This window comes from Alexandromys fortis, unplaced genomic scaffold, assembly GCF_014885135.2.
Source record: "Alexandromys fortis isolate MF-2015 unplaced genomic scaffold, M_Fortis_MF-2015_v1.1 scaffold_26, whole genome shotgun sequence".
NCBI classification, from domain to species: domain Eukaryota; kingdom Metazoa; phylum Chordata; class Mammalia; order Rodentia; family Cricetidae; genus Alexandromys; species Alexandromys fortis.
In genome coordinates this window covers 4,660,155-4,686,324 of record NW_026067894.1, presented here as the reverse complement: position 1 = coordinate 4,686,324, position 26,170 = coordinate 4,660,155, and positions in this window count along the sequence as shown.

The following is a 26,170-nucleotide window of genomic DNA, read 5'->3' as shown; positions in this document are numbered from 1 at the left end:
CGCCACACACACACACACACACACACACACACACACACACGAACCACTGCAGAGAGGCTGATGTCTGGCTGTGGATACAGAGAATTCTCAATAGCGGAACCTCTAATAGCTGAGAAACGCTTAAAGAAATATTCAGCATCTGTCGCTATCAGGGCAATGCAAATCAAAACTAGTTTGAGATCCTATCTTAAACCATAACACAAGTGACAGCTCACTCTGGCAAGGATGGGGAGCATTCCTCCATTGTTGGTAGGAGGGTAAACGTGTATAACTACTATGGAAATCAATATGGTGCTTTCTCAGAATATTGGGAACCAATCTACCTCAAGACTTGGCTATAGCACTCTTGGGCACCTCCCCAAAGGATGCTCCATCCTGCCCCAAGGATACTTGCTCAACTGTCTTCACTGCTGCTTAGCTCATAATGACCCCAAACTGGAAACAACCTAGACGGTCCTCAACTGATAAAGAAAATATGGCACATTTACACGATGGAATATTATTCAACTGTTAAAAAAAAAAAGCAAACGACATTATGAAATTTGCAGGCAAATGGATGCAACCAGAAAAAAAATCATCCTGAGTGAGGCAACCCAGACCCAGAAAGGCAAACATGGTGTGTATTCACTTATAAGTGGATATTAGCTGTTAGATAAATGATAACCAAGCTACACTCTCCAGACCCGGAGAGGTCAGGTAAAGAGAAGATCTGGGGCCTGGTATGGATCTTCCTGAGAAGGAGAAATGGAGACAGGAGTGGGAAGGATCTGACTGGGGGAAGGGCTGGAGGGAGAGGAGAAGCAGCTGGAATTGGGGGGCACTTGGGGGTAACATAAAATCCTAGTACAGAGGAAAGTTCCTAGAATCCATGAGGATGACCCTAGTGAGGACTCCTAGCAATGGAAGATACGGTCTAACCTGGTCATCTTTTGTAGAGGTAGATGCTTATGGTTCCATTTGGAAGATGAGAAAACTGAGCCTGGCAAGGCCCGTCAGCTGGATGGTGGCCTTCCTGGATGGTTTCTAGAGTACGTCACTGGACTGCGAGTGCTTTTGAACCCTCTCGTGCCTGTGGTCCCAGCTCTGAGTTTCCATTCAAATAAATCCCACACCTTTTTGCCCGAACGCAATCTGGATAGTTTCTGGGGGGACATGGGGAGCTGGTTAAAACTACTTAGAGTTTTGCAACCAGGGACACCCCAGAATCCATTGCTGGGAGAGCGGGGAGGGCTGCAGGGACCATGAGCAGGGCACTGCTGCTCCTGTCTGCAGCCTTGAGGGGAAGCTACAGAGGAATGTAAGCTATGAGGGAGGAGGGGAGAGCAGGCCCAGGCAGTGCAGGGGCCTTTGGGGAGAAGCTGGGGGGAGGGGCCTTGGCAACTTGGCCTGGGTGGCCAACCCAGGTGACACTCTAATCCATCCATCATGGAGCCAGGATCCCAAGTGAGCCCTAAAGGGCAGGGTCCCCATAGGCATCATCTGCCTGGTAAATATTCCGTGCCCCTAACCCCCAGGCTCTGCTGAGCTAGGGAGGTGTCATGGGAGCCCAGCCCAGTCATTCTCTGGAATTACAATTTCCAGCATGACCGTCACCAGCTACAGCCTCAGTTTTCCCTTCTGCACACCCTCCCGCCACGGCCACTGTCATGGTGAAAGGCACAGCTAGTACGAAGGTGGGGGACCAGGGAAGTCAGAGCCAACGTGGTGGAATGAACAGCGTCCCCACCCCTTGGTGCACACCTGGACCCAGATTTTCTCTGTCATTGTCCCTCCCCCGCCCCGCCCTCTCCCACACTGCCATTTTCCCCTCACCATGGCCTTGGTGCTGTAAGATCGTTGAATAGAGACGAAGTCAGCCTTTGTAGATTAGGTGTCCCTAAGAGTACCCGGCTCAGCAGCTAGCAACTCCCTTTCTGGCCCTGCCCTGTGAGCTGACTTTCTAGGATCCCTTGGCTTAGGGACTGAGTAGGGCTTAGTGGCAGAGTGTTTGCCCAGATGCCCAAGGTCCTGGGTTCCATTCTCAACCAGACTCTGGCTTGGAGCTAGCTCTTCTGGGTCTAAAACACACATGGTGTGGCTGTCTGAGCTCAGCGCAGACTTTGGAGTGCTGGTCACATTCTGGTCCATTGTCCTTCCCTTCTCTCCTCTCTTCTCCCTTAGAAAGATGTGTGCTCCTCCCATCCTCAGGAAACTGAGTCCAGGTAGGAGTCACATGTAGGGAGACACAGAGTCAAGACCAGATCCCAGAGCAGTCCCATTTGAAACCTGCACTCCCTCTGTAAGACCACCATGGCCTTCAGCAATCACACACAGCCCTAACATGCTCTGTTGTGTTTCTGACCAAGATTCCAGGACTGGGGCCTTGGGGAATGAAAGAGCTGTTCACCCTGTCTAGCTCAAGTCAATGGTGATGGTGGTGATGATGGTGGTAGTGGTGATGGTGGTGTGGTGATTATGGTAGTGACAGTGGTGATGGTGGTGGTGGTGGTGATGATGGTGATTATGATGCTGATGGCAGTGGTGGTGGTTGTGTAGTAGTAGTAGTGTTGGTGGTGATGGTGGTGATAATGATAGTGAATGAATGGGAGAATGGATTTATAGATGGGTGGATGATGTATTAATGAAGGGGAGAAGGATGTGGGTGGGTGTGTCGGTTAGAGGATAGATGGATGGATGGATGGGTAAGTTGGTGAGAGGATGTATGGATGGATGTGTTGGAAGGTAAGTGGATAGACAGGAGGATGGGTGGATTGAAAAATGGATGGATGGATGGATGGATGGATGGATGGATGGATGGATGGATCAATGGATGGATCAATGGATGGATCAATGGATGGATGTGTGGGTGGATGGATGGATGGGAAGGTAGATAGATTGATGGGTATATGAGAGGATCAATGGTGGAAGGAAGGAAGGAAGGAAGGAAGGAAGGAAGGAAGGAAGGAAGGGAGGGAGGAAGGAGGAAGGAACTATGTAGTTGGATTGGAAGGTGGATGGATGAAAGAGTAGCTGAGTTGATGAATGAATCTCCAGTCCCAAACAGAAATCTGTGCACTGTGGCATGTGCCTAAGACCCCAGCTCTGTAAAAAAAGAAGCAGGAGGATCCCAAGGGCTTGCCTCTCAGTTGGATTAGCCAGTGAGAGACCCTGCTCAAAGAGAAGGTGTTGTGGGAGGAGCCAAGAAGATAAAGGCACTTGCTGACAAGTCCACATGGGGGAAGGAGAGAACCAGCTCTTATAAGTTGTTCACTGACCTCCACAGGTGTGCTGTGGCACATGCACAGACACGCTCCTGCAGACACATCCAGTAACTCTGACCTCCACATGTACCCACTCATGTATGTACATATATATGAACACACACATATACCATACACATGTACACACACATACACATGCACATGCATGAAACAGGGACTATAGCCCAGGTGAACAGGGTCATTCCAGTGCTGACTGTCATGGGTAGTGTGATCTCCTCCCAAATAAGGCTCCGTCCCTGTGAACCTCAGTTTCCCTGAATGTGCAGTGGAGTTGAGAATGCCCTCTTCTAAGGTTGGCACATGAGTGTAGGGAGCCTTATTTGAAGTCACTGGCATCTGGTGCTCCCTTTGCTTTCTGTCCCCATCCTCTGTAGGAATGAACCCAGGACAGCCTTTACAGCAGGCAATCCCTTTGGGGATCTCACTGTATGCTCACCAAGCCCCTACCCTCTGACTAGGCCATGTTCATGGTTTCTGCATAGTCCCCTCTGTGTCTTGCTTCAAGAGACTGGTCTGCCCGCCCTCTACCCGTTCGCAAGGGTTAAAAGTCTCCCAAGGGACCTCCAAGTGTGCAACCCTGAGACTCTTCCCCAAGGCTCTGTCAGCTGCTGGCAGGTAGTGGGCCTGGGTACAAGGGCAGTGAAGGCTGGGCCTTGAGTCTTTGAATGCTTGCTTTCTTACCAAACAACATTCTTCTGGGTCTTTGCTCATTTGTATAGAATTAGTCAGCATCTGGTCCCCAACTTCTCAAAGGGGACTGTAGAATAGCAGGGCGTGGCATCACACACACGTGCACACACACACACACACACACACACACACACACACACACACAATGTGGGTAAGCCTCATGCCAGCTCTGACCTCTGATCTCTGTGCCTGCAGCCTAATGGGCAAGCCTAGAGACTCCAGGGAAGGGCTCTAAGACAAGCCTTCCAACCCTCTGGCAAGAGTTCCAGAAAAGTCCGTGGAGATTACAAAAGAGTCAAGTTCAAGTCTCCAGCCTTGCTCTCTGACCTTGGACAGGCTGCTTCCTCTGTGGGAGTGCAATCACATGATTGGCAAGCGAGCCTGCTGCCTCGGTCTACAGCGCCTGGGTGTAAGCTGACTGGGTCAGTAAGCACCAGCAGGCACTGAACAGGTTGCTTGGAGAAAGTTAGCCCTGCTTTCTAGGCTTTGGTATCCCACACTTGTACGGTGGGCAGGTTGGAACACAGCTTCCGACATTCCTCCCGTGCCTACTGTGCTCATGCTGCGGCGACAAAAATCATGCAGGCTCTGTGCGAACAGGTGAGAGGGACGCCATCCTCGAGAAGGCTGTGCGGAAGCAGAAGGTAATGCCTGTCTGGGAAAGACTCTGCGGTAAAGATTGCAATGCAAGGCCAGCCCATGCACACTGGCTGTCACCTCTCTGGGTGTAGCCTTACCATATTAACCCTTTACCCCACTGTTTCTATGTCGAACAAGTGGTGATGACCTGGATTGTATAACAATTGGGAGACGTTCCCTCCAGAAGCCACCCTCATTCATTCATGGCGAACCTGTAATGTCGCTCTCAGGGGGCACACCAGGAACTCAGCACGTGAGGACCTGGGTCTCCGTGTCTCACATTCCAGGGAGAGACAGGGAAAGGCAATACATTAAGACCAAGACACAGGAAGATGTGACTTGAGAGTGGTCCATGGGGTCTCTAAGAAAGCTGACTCGGGGAGGCAGGCAATGTTTGAGCCAAGACCCTCCGGTAAGTGTGGCTACGCAAGGCTCAGAGGAGAAACACACCAAACAGAGAGAGTCTGTGCAAAGGTCCCGAGGCAGAGATTAACTCGAGAGAGGTAGGGAGAAAAACCACCAGGAGGCTGCAGTTTCTGAACAGTGAGGTTAAAGAAGGCGCTGTAGGGGGCGGGGAGGGCCGGCATTAGACACCTGCTGCCAAATTTAACACCAAGCTCCATTCCGAGATCCACACTGTGGGAGGAGAGAATCACCTCCCACAGATTGCCCTCTGACCTCCACATGCATGCCATCAAACACTGAGTGCACATGAGCACACATACACACACAAATAAATAAATAACAAATGTAATTAAGTTTTAAATTTTTTATGAATAATTTTCAGATGTAAGTTCTTTAAGAAAGCGGAAAACAAACCACTGTGGGGTGGGGCCAGGCCCTTCGAAGTTCCCCTGCCCCTTGCCCTGGGGACTAAGGGTCCTTGGGAGGAAGAGGGCCTCTTGGGACGCTTTCAGGCCTGGATCGGTTGCTGAAAACACTTGTCCCATGAATGGGGATTAGGCAGGCTGCAGGGCAGGGCTGGGATTAGGGCAAACTATGAAGCACAAAGCCAGGCCCGTCTCCCCACGCCCTGACTGCTGCCCCGGAAAAGCCCTCAGCTGACCCTAACTCCAGGCAGGTGCCAGGCCTTTGTCTCTTCCTGCCCATCTTCTGAGAGGCCTGGAGACCAGGAAGGGGAGAATGCAGGCAAAGCCCCATGTGGGGGTCCCAACACGACCACCCCCAGCCTTTCCCTTCCCACCTCTGACCCTGTCAGAGCCCTTCAGGCCAGTAGGTGCCTCAGCAGCAAACGTGCCCCAGCTGACTGGGAGGCAACCAGGTTCCACACAGCGCATTCCTTTAGCTTGCTACTAAGGTCTCATGTACAAAATCCAAAATACATTCATAAACATACCACTTACAAGTTTTCACTCACGTAAAGCAGTTCCACAACCTCCTTCTGTTCATCCTGGCCACTGTCCAAGGATGACCTCCATCCTGACCTTTGCACTGTGGACTGCTTTACAGGGCTCCGGCTGTCCATGAATGCAATCACTTCCTTCATATGACTGATTTGTAAGTTTTGGCCGTGTTGTTGCCTACAGAGATGTTTTGTTCCTTCTCACCACTGTATAATATTCCATCCCCAGGGCCACACCCCCACTCACCATTGATGGACATGTGAGCAGTGTCCTCTATCTCAGGGGCAGCAGTTACTTGTGACTGTGTAATCAGTGGTCCCCAGCCTCCCAACTCAAACTGACAATGAACATTTGTCGTTGTCTCTCTGGCCAGGGTCCTCGAGGCCACAGGCTGAGCAGCTCTGGGATGGCTCTTCGTCACAGCTGTAGCCATGGAAGGCCTGACTGGGACAGGGCATTGGTCCCCAAGACCTTTCCCATGCTGTGGGAGTTGACGGGAGGCCTCCCAAGTGACTACCTGAGTAACCCAACAGGTTTCTCCCAAGTAAGGGATGAAAAAGTTAAAGAAAGGAACTCCAAAGTCTTTGATGACCTGTCTCTGTGTCCCAGAGGTTGCTCCCACGGTATCACAGACATGAGGAGTCTGTCGCTAGTCCCTTACCAAAGTGGGGAGGACAGTTTGTTCAGAAGCACTGTGGCGGAGCACGATGTGAAACCACCCTGTGTGTATAAAGTTTGATAGGCTGGGTCCGAGAGAGGGAAGTGTCCTTGCCTGGCCACTGCCACAGCCGCCACTTCACTCCAGTGGCCCTGCAGCTGCTACAACCCACATGGTCATGAGGCGCTCCTTCTCAAGCCCCGAGTGCTCCTGCGTGTGGAACGGCGGCTGTGTCGGCTGTCTCTTCTCAATGCAGAGAGAAGCCAAAGAAGCCACCAGAGAAGCCCCTTCCCCAGTTGCCAGTCCCGGGTCCCTTAGAGTGGTATGCAGGTGCGACCCTACCGAGAGTCAAGCTGACTTCCTGACAGACTCCACCTTGCTGGATATGGCCAAGCAGCTGAGCTAGCCAGCCCTAACCACTCGGGTCACCTCATCTGCCACAGCACTGTGACCCTGGGTATACAGGGCCCAGAGTTCCCTTATGTCCTGCTAGAACAGGAATGCAAGCAGCCTAGCCCCCTAACACCTGGCTTCTCCTTTCAGGGAGCCCAGAAAGAGCTTGGTGGCTATCGTGTGCCATGTGGCCAGCCTGTTGCAAAGGCTGGGACATGGCTCTGCCTTTTACTGTTCCTGATGGGAGCACCTCGCATGGTGACAGCTCTTACCCTACCCAACACCAGGACAGCAAGAGCTAAACCCACTACCTAGGACTGGATTCTGAAGGGCGAAACCCAGGAAGGAGCGTCCAGACCCTTGGGGACAGTGACAATGGTGACCATAGGGCATCTGCTGCTGGAGGGAGGGACAGGCCCACAGGTAACAGAACCAGCCAGTGCTTGGGCCATCTGTTCATAAGAAAGAATACAGTCTGCTTCATGTTGTTCAATGAGAGGGGCATACTCTTCTGTGACTCTCAAACTCTCAGTGTCCCTGCCTGACCACAGGGCCCATCGAGACTGCCTATACCAAATGAAACGGAACTCAACCCCTGCTTTGCTGTGTGACTTGAACAGGGCAGTGTGCCTACTCTGTTTTGAATACTCAGGTAGATACGATTAGGCCTCCATGGTCGCCAAGAGAAAAGGGTGAGGACAGATACTGCCTCCTGCCACAGGGATGCAGGGATGCTTGTGACCTTCCCCAGAGCAGAAGAGTCTCGGGACGACACTGTCTCTCCCAGTTGTCTCTCTGGTCCCATCCCTCTTTCTCCTCCTGCTCTAGTTCTGATAGGGGAAGCAAAACCCCTGTGCGTTTCTTTCCTGTCACCCTGTCTTGTCACTCAGCTGCCCGCAGACACTGACCGTGGGAACTCAGCCAGCCTTACCACAAGTGCCACCAGGCAACAGAGCAGCTGTTGAGCCCCTCTGTCCACCATTGCTGCCAATCTCAGGGCCCCTATAGCAACAGGCCGGACCAGACTTCCAGGTGAAGGTGCTAAGGCTCTAAGCAGATTCACAATTGGTCGCAGTCACTTGAAGGGACCCTGTTGCAGCCGCGTGCACTGCAACCACCATCCCTCGTGACCCTGTGTCCTGTGCCCTGAAACCCGACAGGATGTCACTCCATCCCCTCCACACACCCACAGGGAAAGAACGGATGGCTGACATTTGACAGGTGCGGGGGAGGAGGCCCCAGAAGGTGGAGCTGGATGCCCACAGCCACTCTAAGAGCTGGGATCAAAGTCTGACAGCTCCTGGAGCAGCAGGGCCCAGGCCACAGCGCAGAGCTACAGCCTCGGGGCTTCTGAGACTGGGTGGGGCTCACAATTGCTACCCCCCAAACCTTGTAGCTGGGACCCCTCACATCTGCTGACCTAGCTCCCCCACCTTGACTCCGGGGTACCCAATCAATGCCTACGAGACCTCCACCCTCAGGCTCCCAACCCCCCTCCCAGTCCGGCTCGTCCTCTTTACTCCTTTCACTGCGAGCCAAGCAGGTTAAAAACATGCCAGAAATGAGCTGCCTCTCGCTTTAGTGCGCTCGGATAATGTGTGGCAAAGAAGGCTGCATTAATCGCTCGGGACCCACATTTTTCAGTGACATTAATCTCTAGCCGGAAAAGCCTCTCTCGATGGCTCTTTTCTGTGTGAAGGCACTTAGCGCTGGCCAGGAGCAGAAGGGGCCTGCCTGGAATTCCTCTGCCACACGGCACCACACCCATCAGCCTGGCCCAGCCCTGCAGCTTCCCTGGCTGTGGCTTTGGTGGGAGGAATGCCGGCAAGAGGACCTGGGGGTGGGGGAGGGCAGGGTGCCCAGGTATCCAGTCTGCGGGGTGTGGACAAATGAAGAGGAGAAAGCTGGGTTCTCGTGTGTGTGGTGTCCCCATATGTGTCTGCCTTTCTGGGAAGAGGATGTGTCTTTGTGCACCAGGACACACATAAGAGTGACCCTGAGACACTGTGTGCCTGTATGGGCAACATGGTATGGGGGTGTGTGTGAACATGTGCACTGTCAGCTGAGAGTGAGCAGAGGAGTGTATACACCTGGTGATAATGTGTGTGCAAGATAAACCGGGTGTGTAATGACAATGTGTGTGCAAGATAAACTGGGTGTGTAACGATAATGTGTGTGCAAGATAACCCAGGTGTGTAATGATAATGTGTGTGCAAGATAAACCAGGTGTGTAATGATAATGTGTGTGCAAGATAACCCAGATGTGTAATGATAATGTGTATGCAAGATAAACTGGGTATGTAACAATAATGTGTGCAAGATAAACCGGGTGTGTAATGATAATGTGTGTGCAAGACAAACCAGGTATGTAACGATAATGTTTGTGCAAGATAAACCGGGTGTGTAACGATAATGTGTGTGCAAGATAACCCAGGTGTGTGTTTGGGGGTGCTCTTTGTAGTGTCTCTGTGCATATGGGAGCAAAATGCTGGAAGAGGACATGTGTAGGCACACCAGTGATTGTGAGCCAAGCAGGGTGTGCCTGAGTGTGCATAGGGGTGGAAGGCGATGTGGCCTGGCCTGGGAGTGGCCAGCAGGATATGACATCCCACATTCTTACACACTTGTACGTTTGGATCACTCTGGCCACAGGCTAGGTGACAGGAGGCAGTGACGCACACGGACATTGTGAACACAGCAGCTGAGGGCATGTCTCCTGTAACTCCATACTCAGCTTCCTCTGGATGGCTTGGCATTGACCATGCTGTGGAATGTGTCTCCTCACACCGGGGGAATCTCATCCGGCGAGCACACCACCGAGGAGGACGGGATCCATCCTCATCCAACCAGAACCCATGCATGCTTATTTTCCTGTCCGTCAGTGTATCTATGGGCACCCCAAAGTCACCTCCAAACAGTACGGCACAGCACAAAAGATCCAGAGAGGCCAGAAGAGGTGCATGGGGAGGGGGTTGCTTTGAAGGATCCCACCCCAATACATGATCTTTGGTGCTAGTGAAGTCTATGAAAATGACAACAACTGCTTAATGGCTTACATAGGCACAGATGTGGCCATGAGCCTCTTGGCAGTGAGTACGTCATACCCAGCTGCAGTGGAATACCCAACCTGGAGCTGCAGGGGCAGTGAGGGTCAAGGAGGGTGAAGACAGGGAAAAAAGCCAGCCGGGGCTGGAGGAGAAAGCCCAGCTGCAATCCGACTGTACTGCCACTGGTCTGTGTGTCCCTAGCCAAGGGACTCAACTTCTCTGGGTCTCGGTGTGCCCGCTGTAAAATGGGGACAGTCCTGGGTTTTGTGATATGAATTAAACACTCGCAAGGGGAATATAAAATCCACGGACTCTTTCTAATTCATATGTAAAATGCTCGGCACGGTACCTGATACCACTAATTCCTTTTTTAACACTTGTGTCTAGAGAGAAACTTAGTCCCAAGGGACAAGGAATCAGGGGCTCTCCTCTACTGAGGAGCACTGGGTTTGGCAGTCACTCTCCATCCTGAGAGAATAAGAGAGGACATAGGTGATACCTCAACCTCAGTTTACCCTTCTGTACACTTTGGGTAATCCTTCCTGGCTCCCAAGTTTTCAGGAAGAAGACAAGAAGAGAACATGGCCATGTCTGAGCCAAAAATCGACCCTTAGCAGCAAGGTTCAGGGTACAGTCACCATCTTTGGCAGTCCTATCGAGCTAGCTATGCCTGGCCACACATCATCATGACTGTAGCTCATGCCATCCTTACACAGTCATGAATATTATTAGCCTCATCTACAAATGGTCTAGCTGAAGTTCGGAAAGGTCTGAAGGCTTGGTCAGGCCACACAGCTACAAGTTGTTCGTGTGACCTACCCCATCGGAGTCCCAGATGGTCAGGGCAGTAAGGCCATCAACAATTTCCAGCCCACAGGGATGTAGGTTTGGATAGGTGGGGAAAGTCTCACAGCGGGAGGCAAGTTGCACACTCGCCTGTCACAGAGAGAAGGAGAGTCTGCTGGAGGGGTTTGGCCCTGGATGCCTAAGTCCCAGAGAATGTCAGGAACCCCAGAAATGGACCTGAATATTAATTAGGGCACAGGGGACATGAAGGCAACCAAGTGTTGGACTAAGGCAGTGTTTCTCAACCACCCCTAATACTGTGACCCTTTAGAGTTCCTCATGTTGTGGTGACCCCAAACATAAAATTATTTCATTGCTACTTCATAACTGTAACTTTACTACTGTTATAAATCATAATGTAACTATCTGATATGCGACCCCAAATGATCATGTCCCACCCACAGCTTGAAAAATGCTGTCCTAAGGAGACAGGTATAACTGGTCTGTGAAGCTCGGATCTGACCAGAGAGGACTCTGGAAGTAGGGGTCTGTTAAGAAGTGACCACATCAACCAGGCAAGAAGGGACAATGACCTGTACCAGGCAATGGCCAGGAATGGAGAGGGGTGGATGAGTGGATAATATCCTGCTGGGCGTGATGCAAGCCCATTATCCCAGCATTTGAAAGGTAGAGGCAAGAAGATCAGGAGTTCAAAGTTATCCTTGGTTCCGTAGTAAGTTTAAGGCCAGCCCGGGCCACATGAGACCCTGGCTCAAACCACATACAGGCAGAGAGAAGAGGGGAGGGGGAAGGGGAGAAAGGGAGGAGATAGACAGACAGACAGACAGACAGACAGACAGACAGATAGATAGATGATGGATGGATGAGAAAATGGTACTGGGAGAATCCCTTTGTCCCTTGGCAGATGGCACACAGACTTTGCTTTCTGCTCCCAATGTCATGGGACAGTAGCAGGATATGGAGACTCAAGCCTCAGTCAGAGTCCATCCACTGATGCCCTGTACGCCCAGGGGGCGGGGCTGCAGTGAGCGACCCACTCGAGTTACAGAAGGTGGTGTAGCTGCCCAGTTAGCATGGGCAGAGTTGGTGCAGCTCTGCGGGCCTGAGTTTCCGGACCTGCCATGGAGTGTCTATACAAACCCCATGCAGCCCTCGAGGAAGGCGGAAGAGGTGGGGAGACAGAGGGCTTGAGAGGCGAAGCTGCCAGGGTCTTGGCTAACGTGTGAGAATGCTGCACTTGAACCCCAGGTAGCATCCCAGCTCCAGAACTCAAGTCCTTGGCTGAGCCAGGGAGTAGATGAAACAGAAGGTGATGGAGGACCTGGGGAGCAGAGGGACTCAGAAGCATGAGGGCCACCCAAGCCAGGAGGAGGAGGTTCTAGAAGGCAAGGGCCTTCAGGATCTACAATAGAGGCCATCCTACACAGTGTGCAGAGGCCCAAGGTCTCCAGGGGTCACATGTCACAAGGTAAGTCTGAGTTCAAAGCAAGAGGATACAGTCACCACACAAGGACTTGGGGCAAGAAGACACATTCCAGATCCTTCTCTATTCCCAAGGGCCCCATCCCAAGCACAGGTCCTCTGACTTCCTGTGACTTCGGCTATCAGCTTCCTGCCCAGCCCCACCAACCAAGCTGTGTGAAACACCATTCAGCAGGAATCAGCAGAGGCGGGGAGGGGAGTGTTCCCCTCTGGGAATAAGAACTCCAGTCAGCTCCCAAACAACCAACACACCAAGGCAGCCAGATGGCACCACAGAGACCCTTGTCCCTGGTAGTCTCCTCTCTGGCTTCTAAGTAACATCAAGGGATGTTTTTACTGAGGGACTGGGCCTTGGGAGCTGACCCATAAGGCAGTACCAGCCATCCATCACCCGGGAGGAAGCCATGCCAGTGGGTAACTGGACCCTCTGCTCGGTGGCCCGCAGAGCCTCTATCTTTCATGTCTGTCCAGCCAGCTGCGTGGGCTCCCAGTGCCCAGTCATTAACTCTGGCCCCGGGAGCCAGGCAGGCGCAGGGAGTGGAGGCCTCAGAGTACGGATCCTTCTGAGTGGGCAAGGGCGTGTGCAGCTGTGCAATGCTATGTCCAGTCAGCACGTGTTTGCCTCTACATGTCCCTGGGACCTACACATACATTTGTGTTACAGACCAGAGTACCAGCGAGCATTTAGACAGATCCTGGTTTACTTTCAGCCCCACCTTGTCTAGCTGGGTCAGGGAGGGAAGTTAGACAATGAGCCCTGTGTCCTCACCTGCAGTTTGAAGATGGGTACAGCGGTCTTAACTCCTACACGGTCTAGTGGGAACCAAGTGATGCCATTCATGCAGAAGTTTCTAGAACTCAGTACATGTTTAATCAGCATGTATGTTAGTCTCATTACGCATGGGGGGGGTATGGATGGCAGAACTGTAACAGGGGTCCCTGATGGTCTTTTATTTGCTTCTTTGTTTTTGAGCCAGGGCCTCACAATATAAGCCAGGATGGCTCGGAACTTTCTAAGCTCCTGCTTAGCCTCTGGAAAACTGGGATTGCGGGTCTGCACCAATACACCCAGCTATACAAACCCTTTGAAAGTGAGGTTTAAGGTTGGGGAAGGTGGTTTAGTCAACAGAGCACACACATCAAAGGCCGTGGGGAGGACTCTCCCATCACCCTCGGCGTCACATCTAAACACTGAGGGTTAAGGATCCATTTCATGGGCTGGAGGGAGAGAAGGTTCAGCAGTTAAGAGCACTGGCTGCTCTGTCAGAGGAACCCAGGTTCAAGTCCCAGGACCCACATAGCAGCTCACAACTGTCTGTAACTACAGTTTGCACGGATCTGACACCCTCACACAGATGCAGGAAAAACTCCAATGCACTTAAAAATAAATAAATCTTAAAAATAAAAGAAGAAGAATCAGTGTCATAAAGCCAAGGAGTCGAAAGTATTCTGTGTTTGTCAGGTGCTTTTACATTTGGAAGCCTCATGTGTGTATTCCCATCGCGTCTTCCCTGACGGCTCTACACATTACTCATTGAGGCAAGGTCTCTCAGTTGAACCCAGAGCTCGCCGACAAAGCTAGTCTGCCTACCCAGCAAGTTCCGAGAACTCCCCCCTTTCCATCACCCCTGGGGCTATAGGCATGCTGCCGTGCCCCCCTGTATTATGTCAGTGCTGGGGACCAAAACTCTGGTCTCCATGTTTGCATGGCAAGCGCTTTATCCACTGAGCCCCCTCCTCAGCCCTCCTGCTAATTTCCCATCAGAAGCTGGGTGTAGAGGCACATTCCTGTAATCCTAGCACTTGGGAAATAAAGGCAGAAAGATCAAGGGTTCAAGGTCAACCTTGACTACATAGTAAGTCTCTCGATATGTGTGTGTGTGTGTAAACAGTTTCTTAATCCAGGTTTTTAAAAATGTCATACAAATATGATATAAAATTCAACAAGTCAAAAAGGCCAGTTTCAGGGATCGGGGAGATGGCTCAGTCAGTAAAGAGCTTGCTGCACAAGTATAAGGAACCAAGTTTGGATCCCCAGCACCTGTGAAAAGTCAAGTGCAGCCCTATGTGTCTGTAACCTCAAGGCTGAGGGGCTGGAGACAAGAGGGTGCCAGAGACTTGCCGGACAGCCAACCCAGCCAAACAGTGAGCCCTAGGTGGAGAAAAACTAAGTGGTGGGTGATGGAGGAAGATGCCAATTATGGAGCTCTTGGCCTTCACGCTCACACAGACAAACACACATGTACCCCCGTGCATATATGTGCACACATACAGTTTTTTAAAAAGTTGATTAGCAGGACGGTGGTGGCGCACACCTTTAATCCCAGCACTCAGAAGGCAGAGGCAGATGGATCTCTGTGAATCAGAGGCCAGCCTGGGCTACACAGAGAAATTCTGTCTCAAAAAAAAAAAAAAGGGAGGGAGGGAGGGAGGGAGGGAGGGAGGGAGGGAGGGAGGGAGGGAGGGAGGGAAAGAAAGTGGAGATTGGTAGAGAAAGACACTTGGCACTGAACTATGGCATCTATATGCACATGCACGAATACATGTACCTACACGTGCACTCACGCATGCACACACACACACACACACACACACACACACACACACTGTCCCTGACCGTCTGGCTCATCACTCGTTAGAGCCCCTCCTTCCACTCAGTAGGCATTCACCCAGATTTATCCCAGGTAGATAGTTGGTGCCAACCATGTCTCAGTCATCTCCCTAGTTCCTGAATTCTTTTTGTTTCTTCTGAAGTGGATTGCTTCTACATAACCATTTCTTAATTTATGGACTTGTGTTTCCTTTTTTTCTGGAAATTGGATGATAAATTTTATCATTTCATCTTTCAGTGTAACCTTTATCATTGGGCTTAGTGGCACATGCCTGTAATCCCAGCATTTGGAGAGCAGAGGCAGGAGGATTACACATTCATTGCCTGCCAGGGCTAGAGTGAAACCTTGTCTTAGAAATAGATGATTAAGGACTGGGAAAATAGTCTATCAGGTAAATGCATGAGGCACATGAGCCTGGCAGCCCAAGTTTAATGCCCAGAGCCCACATGAAAGGCCAGATGTGGTGGTGAGCATTTGTGACCCCAGCCCACGTGAAAGGCCAGATGTGGTGGTGTGCATTTGTGACCCCAGCACTCCTCTGGTGACACAGTGACCAAGCAGGACAATCACCCAGAAACCAGAAGTCCAGCCTAGAGTACAATGGTCCAACCTGGAGTCATGAGTTTTCTTCTATAGATGTTGACAGGGATCAGGTGACTATCTCCGTTTTCTGACATCTGTGTTGAGTCCCTTCTTGGGTGATTTGGTTTGTGATAGGCTCTCGTGTAACCCTGTCTGGCCTCTAACTCGCTGTGAAGCAGAGGCTGACCTTGAACTCCTGACCCTCCTACCTCCATCTCCCAAGTGCTGAGATCATAGGTACCTGCAGCCATGTTCGGTTTGCACACTGCTGGACCTGGAACTTTGGTCTTTGGGCACATTGTTGCCCAATGTGCACCCTTGCACTGAGCCGCAAGACTGGCACATGGACACCCTAAGATTTTCCCCATTTCTTTCATTTCCACAGCTGTCTTTGCCCCTAACCAGACCCACCCTAGGTTCCTGTCTCAGAGACAAACCAGCGGGTACGGTGGCACACACCTGTAATTCCAGCATTCCCGAGGCTCATGCCACACAATTACCTCCAAGCTGAGACAAGCGTGGGCTATGGAGAGGGTCCCTGTCTCCCCTACATAAAAACAGGATGAATGGACCTAGTTCTGGCATCTGTCCTTCATTCTCTGCATTCCTTTCTCCTCTCTTAGCTCTTCATCCTAGGTCCTCACCGCCCTGTGCCTCATCGCCCTGTTCTCTATGTTAAAACCCAGGGTCGATTTCTCCAGAGCCAACGGCAAAGCGTTGGTGCTCTGTGAAACAGACAGGAGAGCCCGCCAGGCCTGGTAGAGACCTCCCCTCCAGGCTCTCTCTGCCTTCCGGATTTCTTAACTAGGGTTTAAGAGTGTCACACAAGGTCACGAGGTGTGTTGGGGTGCAACTGTACTATGGGTCCTCAGGAACTTTACCTAGGACAGTAGGAAGCCACTGCGGGGGAAGGTTCTCGCCCTCCCTCAAGGGAGCAGCCTGGCTGGGCCACCGTGTGAGGTCATCCGTGCCACTGGCAAGGAGCGGGTGGGACAAGGGGCCCCACCTGTTCCCGATAAGCTCTCTAATGCCGCTCCTAATTACTCTTTATTAACAGAGGCCTCCTCACACGCCGCCGGGAGGGCATGGGGATGAAGATGCCAAGACCAGAAACTTGTCACGTTTTCCAGAACAGCTTATTTGCCACGACCAAAATAACCTTTCCCAGGATGGCTGAGCGCCTGCCTTGCCCTTCTGGTGCCCTGAGACTGTCCCCAAATCTGGTGGAGATCCACCCCAGGCTCCTGAAGCCTGTTCGTCCCCACTCACTCAGACTCTTCTTGGAGCCAAGTGTTCACAAAGTTTTCCGCCCTGTTTTTGCTGACAGTGACCTGTGTCCCTACCCTGGGCTCACAGTCTAAAGTCGGAGGTACCCCAGTTGCACCACCAAAGACTTCTGAGTGTCATCCTGGAAAGAAAGGGGGGGTGACAGAAGGAGGTCCCTGAATGAAAAGTGATCAGACTCTTGTCTTAAAGCCCAGAGGAAAGTTCCCACAGGACACCAAGGAAGGAACAGTGGGAGGGGCCCAGCAGAACTGGGTGACCAAAGCAAAGGTCTAGGTGGGGCAGCGTGAACTTGGCCCAAGTCACACAAAAGCTCCCCCTATAGGTGCTAGGAAGCCAGGGGAGGCTGGACAGCAGCAGCTTGGGCTTTAGGAAGACCCACCAGGCTCAATACAGAGGTCAGCCGGGAGGAAATCACTGGGTGCAGGCAGCATTTGGAGGTGGGGTTGTAACAACCCAGGAGATAAGGAGAAGTTTGGAACTTGTCAAAAACAAAAGACAGGGTAGGCCTGGCCTCTGACGATGGAGGCACAGTCCCTCTGAGCTGCTGGGCACACAGAGCAGGAGGGTCTGAGTTCCCAACAGCCCACATAAGGGTGCCACCTTAGAGCTGGGAAAATAGAGACCGTCAGATCCCAGGGTCATGATGTCTGGCCAACCTTGCCAAATCAACCAACTTCAAGAAACTAAGGTAAGTAGAGAAGCAATTGGAGATATCCCATGTCAATCTTTGGTCTTCACATCTGCATACATGGGCGCATGCACTCACACACTCATGTATATGACATATACACAGCAACACCAACAATAAAAAGAAATCAGGGGCGGTGGTGATGCATACTTTTAATCCCAGCACTTGGGAGGCAGAGGCAGGAGGATCTCTGTAAGTTCAAGGCTAGCCTGGTCTATGGAGGGAGTTCCAGGACATCAACCAGGGTTGCACAGAGGAACACTGTCAAAAAAGAAAGGAAGTAAGGAAAGAAGGGAGGGGAAAGAAAGAAAGAAAGAAAGAAAGAAAGAAAGAAAGAAAGAAAGAAAGAAAGGAAGAAAGAGAAAGGAAGGAAGAAAAAGAAATCAAGGAAGTCAATGGCTCCAGACTATGCACCCACTGGCTCCAAGTAAACAACAACAAAATGCTTGGCGACAGCCTGGTAGGACATGGGGCTCAGTAACCCTCCTTACAGCTGCAGACCTTGAACTAAGCATTGAAAGGACCCAGGCCTCTAACTCACTGTGTGATTCTCTCCCTCACTGGGCACTGTCTTCTGCACCATAAAATGGAGCAGTAAAATAAAACTCCCTACATGGGTGTGGAGACACATGCCTGCCATCCCCAAAGAGGCTGACACAGATCACAAAGTGGAGTCTAGCCTGAGCTACTTAGTAGAACCACCCCAACACACACACACACACACACACACCCCAAAGTGATGAAGCTTCCTTAAGATTAGAAGAAAATCAGATCTACTTGAGACCTCCTGCCTTCTCTCTTCCTTCTCCCAATAGCCCCCCCACCTTTCCTCCTACTCTGGCCCCCACACCTTAACTTGCCCTTCTCTCTGCCCAGTTCCTCTCTGCATGGCTTCCCTCCAGGGAAGCTCTGCCTCCTCCAGGGTCCTTCCCTGACCATTCGTCTTACCAGTTTCTTCCTGACCACAGCACTTAGCCACACCTAACAAGGAGGCCATGACATTGGCCTTCTACTAACTAGACCAAGGTCCCCTTGCTTCACAGCTGAGTCCCCAGAAACTATGTGGAGCTGGCCAGGGTGGGCACCCCCTAAACACAGGAGGACTAGGTTCTCCAGTGCTGGAATTTCTGCCTGGGTGGGAAGAAGGGAGAAAAGTCCCTAGAACCCCACCCCCTCTGCCGGCTCCACAGCACACGATCTCTAGGCCTGAGCCTTCCCACAGCCTGCAAAAGCACAAAGCTCCCCTACAGGGGCACATGCCCCCTGCCCTTTGGGGGGTCATGGACCTAAGCCAACCCCAGGCTCCATTCCACTGTCTAACACCATGGCCAGCCGAGGCGTGATTTGGTCTTTGAGTTCAAGCTTTATCCCAGGCCCCAGCAGACTTTAATTTGCAGGTTTAAAGCTCCTCTGCCCCTTCCCAGATAGAAGGCTGCTCAGCAAGGAGGAGGCCCCGCTGCACAGGGGCACAGAGGTCTGGAAAGCGTGGCCGCACCGCTCAATCCATGCTCTCTGCCCGCTGAGGCACACAGACACCACCTCGGCCACTGTTCCAGCCCACTGCCCCACAAGAAAAGCCCATTAATTTAACCTTAATAGGATTTTCAATTCATCACCAGCCCGGGGGGAGCAGAGAGAGCTGGGTGGGGAACAGAGCGTATCCACATATAGGGGAAGCTTGGCCAGAGACTGGCCTCCGTGTGCAACTCTCGGCTTCCTGAAGGCCCTCAAACAAGCCACCTCCAGGCCTCAGTTTCCTCCAGAGAAAGAAAATTACTCAGAACTTCTTCTAGAAGATTAAATCAGATTTGCTGAGGCCACAGCCAGCTGGCACTGCTGGGCAGGCTGCCCTTGTCCTTCCATGCCAGGCTCTCCTCCTGATCCCATGTGGATTCCCCCAGGTAGCTCAGCTCCATCCCAGACACCAGAAGCTCCACACAACCCCAGATGGAGTGAGTGACTGGGAGCCCACAGACTTTTCATCCTCTGGGGGAGTTGCGTCCTGGATTCCCCGCCACTCGTGGAAGCAGAGCATCTAAATGCTTCAAACCCCAGCCGGGTCAGCAGACCCGTGCCAACCAGCTGTGTCCCTGCTCCAGCTGAGAACATAGTCCAGCAGCTGCCGGCACTTGTCCTCCGGGCAGATTCCTCCAGGGTCGGGAGATGCCAGACAGGGAGATCATGTCTGTGTCATTCCCTGGTCATGGCTTGGAACCATGCTCCCCCATGGCCTGGAAGTATGGCAGGGAGCCCGGGGTGGGGGCTGGGAGGAGATTCATCTCTTGAGCAGTGGACGTGACTCTGTGAGCTGGGAATGGAGCAGCACGCGGGAGGCCCCATGTTGTCTGTTCTGGGCTGCTGCTTCCTTTGCAAACCTCATGAGCAGCCTGGCTTGGCAGAGGGAGAGAGGACCACAGCCAGCAGCGTCCGTGGTCCCTGTGTACAACATTGGTATTCAAGGCCCCCCCTCAGGAGCCCCAGCCGTAGGAGCATCTTAGTCTTCAGCACCATGTGGGGATGACATGGACAGTAATGGGGGAGTGGAGGGGAAGAGACCATAGGGAGCCGAGTGTGGCTTTAACTGCCCTGTGCCACAGGTGAGTGGAGGATCATGTCTTTTCATTAAAGAACAAGCCACAAATGGCATTCCCCTCATTTAAGAGCCTCTTGACAATGTCAGGTGGGCTCCCACGCATCCACACAGCGGACACCTTTCATCAAACCAAGGCAGCTAGGACCAAAGGTCTCTGGGTTCTTGAGCCCAAGAGAGTGCGGTGTGGGGGCGGGGGAGGGGGTGTAGGGGAAAATGCTGTACCAGTTCCATCAAGCATGGTGTGGGAAGGCTTGGCAAGACCCAGGTGGAATTCTAGAAGAGGCTGAGGAGGAGGGCGGCCTGCCAGCTATTGGAAGTTATGTCCTGCCCACACAGGAGATAAAAGGCGGGTAGGGACCCCTTGACCACAGTCCCAGTCTGGCCCATAAACTATTCAGAGTGTCTTGAGTCCTGAGTCACATCATTGGCTCAAATGACAAGCATCCACCTCTGCTCTAAAGCAGGAAGTGGGGCCCCAGGCCCAGAGGGGACACATGCTGAGACAGGAGAAGAGACCTGTCACCACATCTAAGAGTCACTGGAGGGGTCCCCTGAGATTCATTCAGGTGTTCCCCCCTGCTCTGCCCAGGCGCCCTGAGTCCATCAGGCACTGCAGTCTTTTTTTTTTTTTTTTTTTTTTTTTGGTTTTTCGAGACAGGGTTTCTCTGTGGTTTTGGAGCCTGTCCTGGAACTAGCTCTTGTAGACCAGGCTGGCCCTGAACTTCTGCCTCCCAGGTACTAGGACTAAAGTGTGCACCACCACAGTCTGCCTTCCCTCTGTGCTTTCAGCTCACTCAACAAGAGCTGAGAAAGGAGAGAAGGGGCTGCCTCCCCACAGAGGGTGAGTGCTCCTTATAAAACAGCTTCATGAACCATGCTCAGTGCGAAGACATCTGTCCCTGGACTTGAGTCAAGGGAATTTTAAGACTGGGAGGAAGTTGTCATCGAGAGTATAAAATCTGCAGGTCGTGTGTCACCCCATCACTCATATAACAGTGCCTGACTGGGGTCCCTTTCATCAGACCCCACTCCAGAGGCACAACAGAGAACCAGAATGAGACCCTACCCTCCAGCATGCAGACCAGTGAACAAGGACCAGCCAGAGTGAAGGAGGTTCTTCCAGCGGTTACATAGAGAAGGGGGAGGGCAGAGGAAGAGGGTGGAGTGTAGGTGGGTTTCCTCAGCACTATGCGTGAAGCACCTGGAGCGAAACACCCTCTCCTCTTAGTAGCAGGCATACCCATGGGGGAGAGCTCGCTGGAGGCAGAGAGCGCTGGGGACGCAGCTCAGCTGTTGGAGCATTTGCTCAGCATACTCCTGATTCCCCGAGTATGATCCCCTCAGCTACAATGCGAGCTTGAGGCCAGCTTGGGATACATGAGACCCTATCTGAAACAAACAAAAAAGTTTCCCAACAAATGTGACATTGGCTATACTTAGAAAAACATTAAAATCCACCTCACACAGCCCTGAGAGTAAATGAAGGGCATTTTCTGGCCCATGGGAATCTAACACAAACACACACACACACACACACACACANGGGGGAGGGGGGGGGAGGAGGAGGAGGAGGAGGAGGAGGAGGAGGAGGGGAGAGAGAGAAAGGGAAGGAGGGAGGAGGAAAAGGAGGAATAAATACAGACCCACATACTACCGAGAAAGCATCTACCATCCACCTACCTGGATCGCCTCTTGGACGTTGCGTTCCGTTTGCACAAGGCTGAACTAGCCATTCACTGTAGTATTCCTACACGGAGCTTCTAGTTTTTTCCAAGAATTTTTTTTTTCAAAGATAGTGACTCCACCCATCAACGGCTGATGTGATTCTGATCCTTTCCAGTGAGAGGCTGGCACCCTCCCATCCATCCGTGTCTTCAGTGTCTCCTGATCACTAACCACACACCAAGGACCATGTCAGGAGCCAGGATACTTGCCAGTGGTTCAGCCTGTCCTGATGCCACCCTTTCCCACCCCCGGCAGCTTCACCCACCTCTGCCCCCACCATGATCAAGACAGACTTGGGTGGACACTAGGAGCTCCCTGAGAAGTCTACCGTCAGCAAGAAGAGGCTGTGCATGGCTTTCCTGCTCCTTCCTCCCCAGCCAAAGGCAGGGCACAGCATGGCTGAAATCCCGTTGGTGGCCCCTGGCCAACTGGCTGCCACTTGCTTATTTGGCTTGGAACAGGAAATACATTTTTCTACTATTTACACTGCTGACCTCAGGAATAAACTCGTTACTGCTGCAGCCACATTCCCACAGTGCCCTGCTCACATCAGGGGACCTAGCCTAACTGATGACTCCCAGGTACTCTATCTTACAAAATAAGATGGGACCAGGCAGAGTGGCACACTCTTTTCATCCCAGCATTTGGGAAGCAGAGGCAGGCAGATCTCTGTAAATTCATGGCCAGTCTGGTCTACACAGTGAACTCTAGGCCAGTCGAGCTACATAGTGAGACCCTGTCTTTAGACCCTATCTAAAACAAATCCCCCCAAAGAAAAACAAGGTGGATGGCCAGTCAAAAGTCACCTACTATACTACCTGCTTTCAGAGATGCCACAGGACACCCCCAGTTGACACAGAGGTGATCACACTGAGATACATCCTTCCACAGTTCAACAAACCCATTGTCTTTTCTTCCTGAGTACACTGTTGGACTACATTTCCCAGGCTTCTTTGGAATCTGCTGGTCCAGGCTCCTGAGTTCTGGCTAATAGAGGGAGGGTTCAGACCTGGCCTTGAATTCCCACGGGATGCTATGTATTCAATCTCCTCTCCTGTCTCTGGCTGAATGGATAGAGTACAGAGACCAACATGATGTAAAGTCACACATGATAGCAGTTGCAGGTCCCTAGGAACCTGTAGGAACAGCTATAGAAATACCACGTTGTATCAAGACCTTGAAATCATAGCACTGTTTCAATGGTTAGTGTCCCCTGACTCTAGCCCCAGAGTGAGCCCCAGGCTGGGAGGCTAGAGTCCTGGACTCTGGGACCAGTTTATCCCTCTGAGTCAAAGCATGATTTCAGTATGAAATCAAGAAATCTCTGAGCCTCAGTTTCCCCCTTAGTAAAATAGACAATGATTTTGAATGTTTCGTCATGACGGGCCCCTGCCCTGTGTTACAGTCATTGTTCTTGAGTCCACAACTAAAAGGCCTGCCACCAATACCCTGAATCTAGATGGTTGTGCTCTGTGCCTGGTTTCAGAGGGTCTGGTTTATCCTGGTGGAGGGCCAGGAAGCAGAGGCAAGGCAGATACCCGCACCCGACCACCACCTCTCATTCTATCTGGTCCCCAGGCCAAAGGACGGTGCCACCCACAGCCTGAGCAAGTCTTTCCCGCTCAGTTAATCCTCTGGACTGACTCTTACAGACACACCCAGAGGCAGCCTCCCATCTCCTAGGTGATTTTAATTCGGTCAAGTTAACAATGATGACAAACCATTACAACCCCAAAAATAGTCTCAGGAGCCTCAAAATATAAAGCAGATAGGAACAAGAGAGTGGAGGAGCTCTCACTAAAGCTGGGGGAGGGGCATCAGAGCTGACCCCAGACCATCTCCTCTGTCAACTGCCCAGACCTTTATACTCCAACCTCTCACCCAGCCAAATTTTCCAACTCTTGGCCAACCAAGAAACTTCTAGAAAATCCTACCAAACCTCCAGCTTCCATTTGCATACCTCCAGTGATAGAGAGCGTTCTGCCAGGTCCAGGAAGCCGCTGGGGTACCCCCATAGTTGAGCGACCCACACCAGTACATACACCCTGCACGAGGCCTACTGAGTCCGTGGACCTCATCCACACTGCCTCAGTGCCACCAGCTGGAGATGAGACCAGCAAACCTGGCATCCAGAATAGAAGATGGCTGCACCCAGGTGCCAAACAGGGCTGATGCTACAAGCTTCACAGAGGGAGCATGTGTGGCCCTCCGGTAAGTGGGGATGTTACAATGCAGAAATCTTACAGCTGAGGTATAAAGAATCTCTGACCCTTGCCCAACAGCATAGAACTGGCAAGTTGCAAGTCGGGACTCAAATCCAGCTGGTCATCTGCTCTCAACTGATTCTCTGATGTGCAGATTTGGCTGACACTGAAAACAAGGCCTGCTGAGGATGTAGACCCGTGGATGGAGCGCTGGTCCAGCCAACACAAGGCCCTGGATTCTAGCCCTGGCCCCGCACAAACCCACTCCTGTGGCACATGCCAATAATACCAGCACCAGGGAGATGGAGGCAGAGGATCAGAAGTTCAAGGTCATCCTTGGTTTAATATCGAGTTCAAAGCCAACCTGGGTCACATGAGACCCTGCCTATACACAGCTAGACAGACAGAGGGGTGAATGAATAAATGAATCATAAGACCACAGTGTTGGGTAGTATTAATAAAAATAACATAATTAGGGAGCTGGAGAGATGGCTCTGCAGTTAAGAGCACATACTGCTCTTATATTGGAGAAGACCCAATTCAGTTCCCAGTACTTTTGTCGGGCAGACCACAGCAACTTGTAACCCCAGTTCCAGGGCTCAAACACCATCTTCTGGACTCCAATGATACCTGCTCTCATATGTACCTACCCAAAAATAGTCTCACACACCATGCACGTAATTTAAAAATAATAAAAATAGGCCAGGCAGTGGTGGTGCACGCCTTTTATCCCAGCACTCAAGAGGCAGAAATAGGTAGATCTCTGTGGGTTTGAGGCCAGCCTGGTCTACAGAGCGAGTCCCATGACAGGCTCAAAAGCTACAGAGAAACCCTGTCTCAAAAAAAAAAAAAAAGCAACAACAACAATAATAATAATAAGCCAACCCTGTCTCGAAAAACCAAAAAAAAAGAAGAAAAGAAAAAAAAAATAATAAGCCAGACACATGGTGGTGCATGCCTTTAATCCCAGCACTCAGGAGGCAGAGGCAGGCGGATCTCTGTGGGTTTGAGGCCAGCCTGGTCTACAGAGCGAGTTCCAGGACAGGGAGGGCTGCAGGGTTAGTCAAGCCTTCGGAGCCCAGATAATACCACTATGTCTTGAAAAACCAGAAACCAACAACAATAACGATGCTAAAAATAAATCTTTTTTTAAAAATAGCATATTAGCCAGCCGCAGTGGCTCACTACTTGATTCCTTGCACTTGGGAGGCAGAGGCAGTTGGAAGTCTATGAGTTCAAGGCCAGTCTGGTCTACACAAGGAGTTCCAGGCCAGCCAAGGATATATAACTATATATAATGAGACACTTCAAAAAAATAACAATGACATAATAGTGACAATCATGTCAGTAGGGAGCTTTGATACCTGTATGATACTTGCCATATCCCGAGTGCTTGTAAAACAGCATTTTATAAACAATTCATTAATTTGATCCTAGGCAGTGCTAGGCAGGAGACTCCATCATCATTTCTATTTTATAGGTGAGGAAAATGAGATATGGAGTGTTGGGAACTGTGGACCCCTAGACCTTGAATTTCCTGTAAGCAATTTGTTTTCCTGCGCTTGCAGCTGCTCTGAGCACGAGACCCTGATGGCAGGTGAGTGGTTTCTGGTGGCTTGCAGCTGAAAACCCCCGAGAGCTAGGGCTTGGCCATTGGTCAGAGAGACCTGATATAAGCAGCCCTGGAACACAATAAAGTTGACGTTCTTGATTCAAGGATGACTCTGTGTGTGTGTGTGTGTGTTTCAATCTCTAGCCCCTTGCCCCGCTCAGGCTACAGGCATAGTACTGTAATACACATAATACAGGCACTACAGAACCGTAGTACACGTAGTAGTAGTAGTACGGATGCTACTACAATGGAGAAAGTAAGCCACTTACTAGAGTTTACACAGCTGCCACGGGTAGAGTTCAGACATGAGTCCAGGAGTCCAGATATGGGACCTCTGTGTGTGCTATGTGGCATTCTCCTTCAATTTTCAAAGATTTCTTTAATTTTACATGTGTTATTGTTTGTCTGTCTGTATGTATGTCTGTGCACCATGTGTATGCAGTTGCCAACAAAGGCCAGAAGAGGGCATCAGACCCCCTTGGAACTGGAGTTACAGCCGGTTATGAGCTGCCATCTGGGTGCTGGGA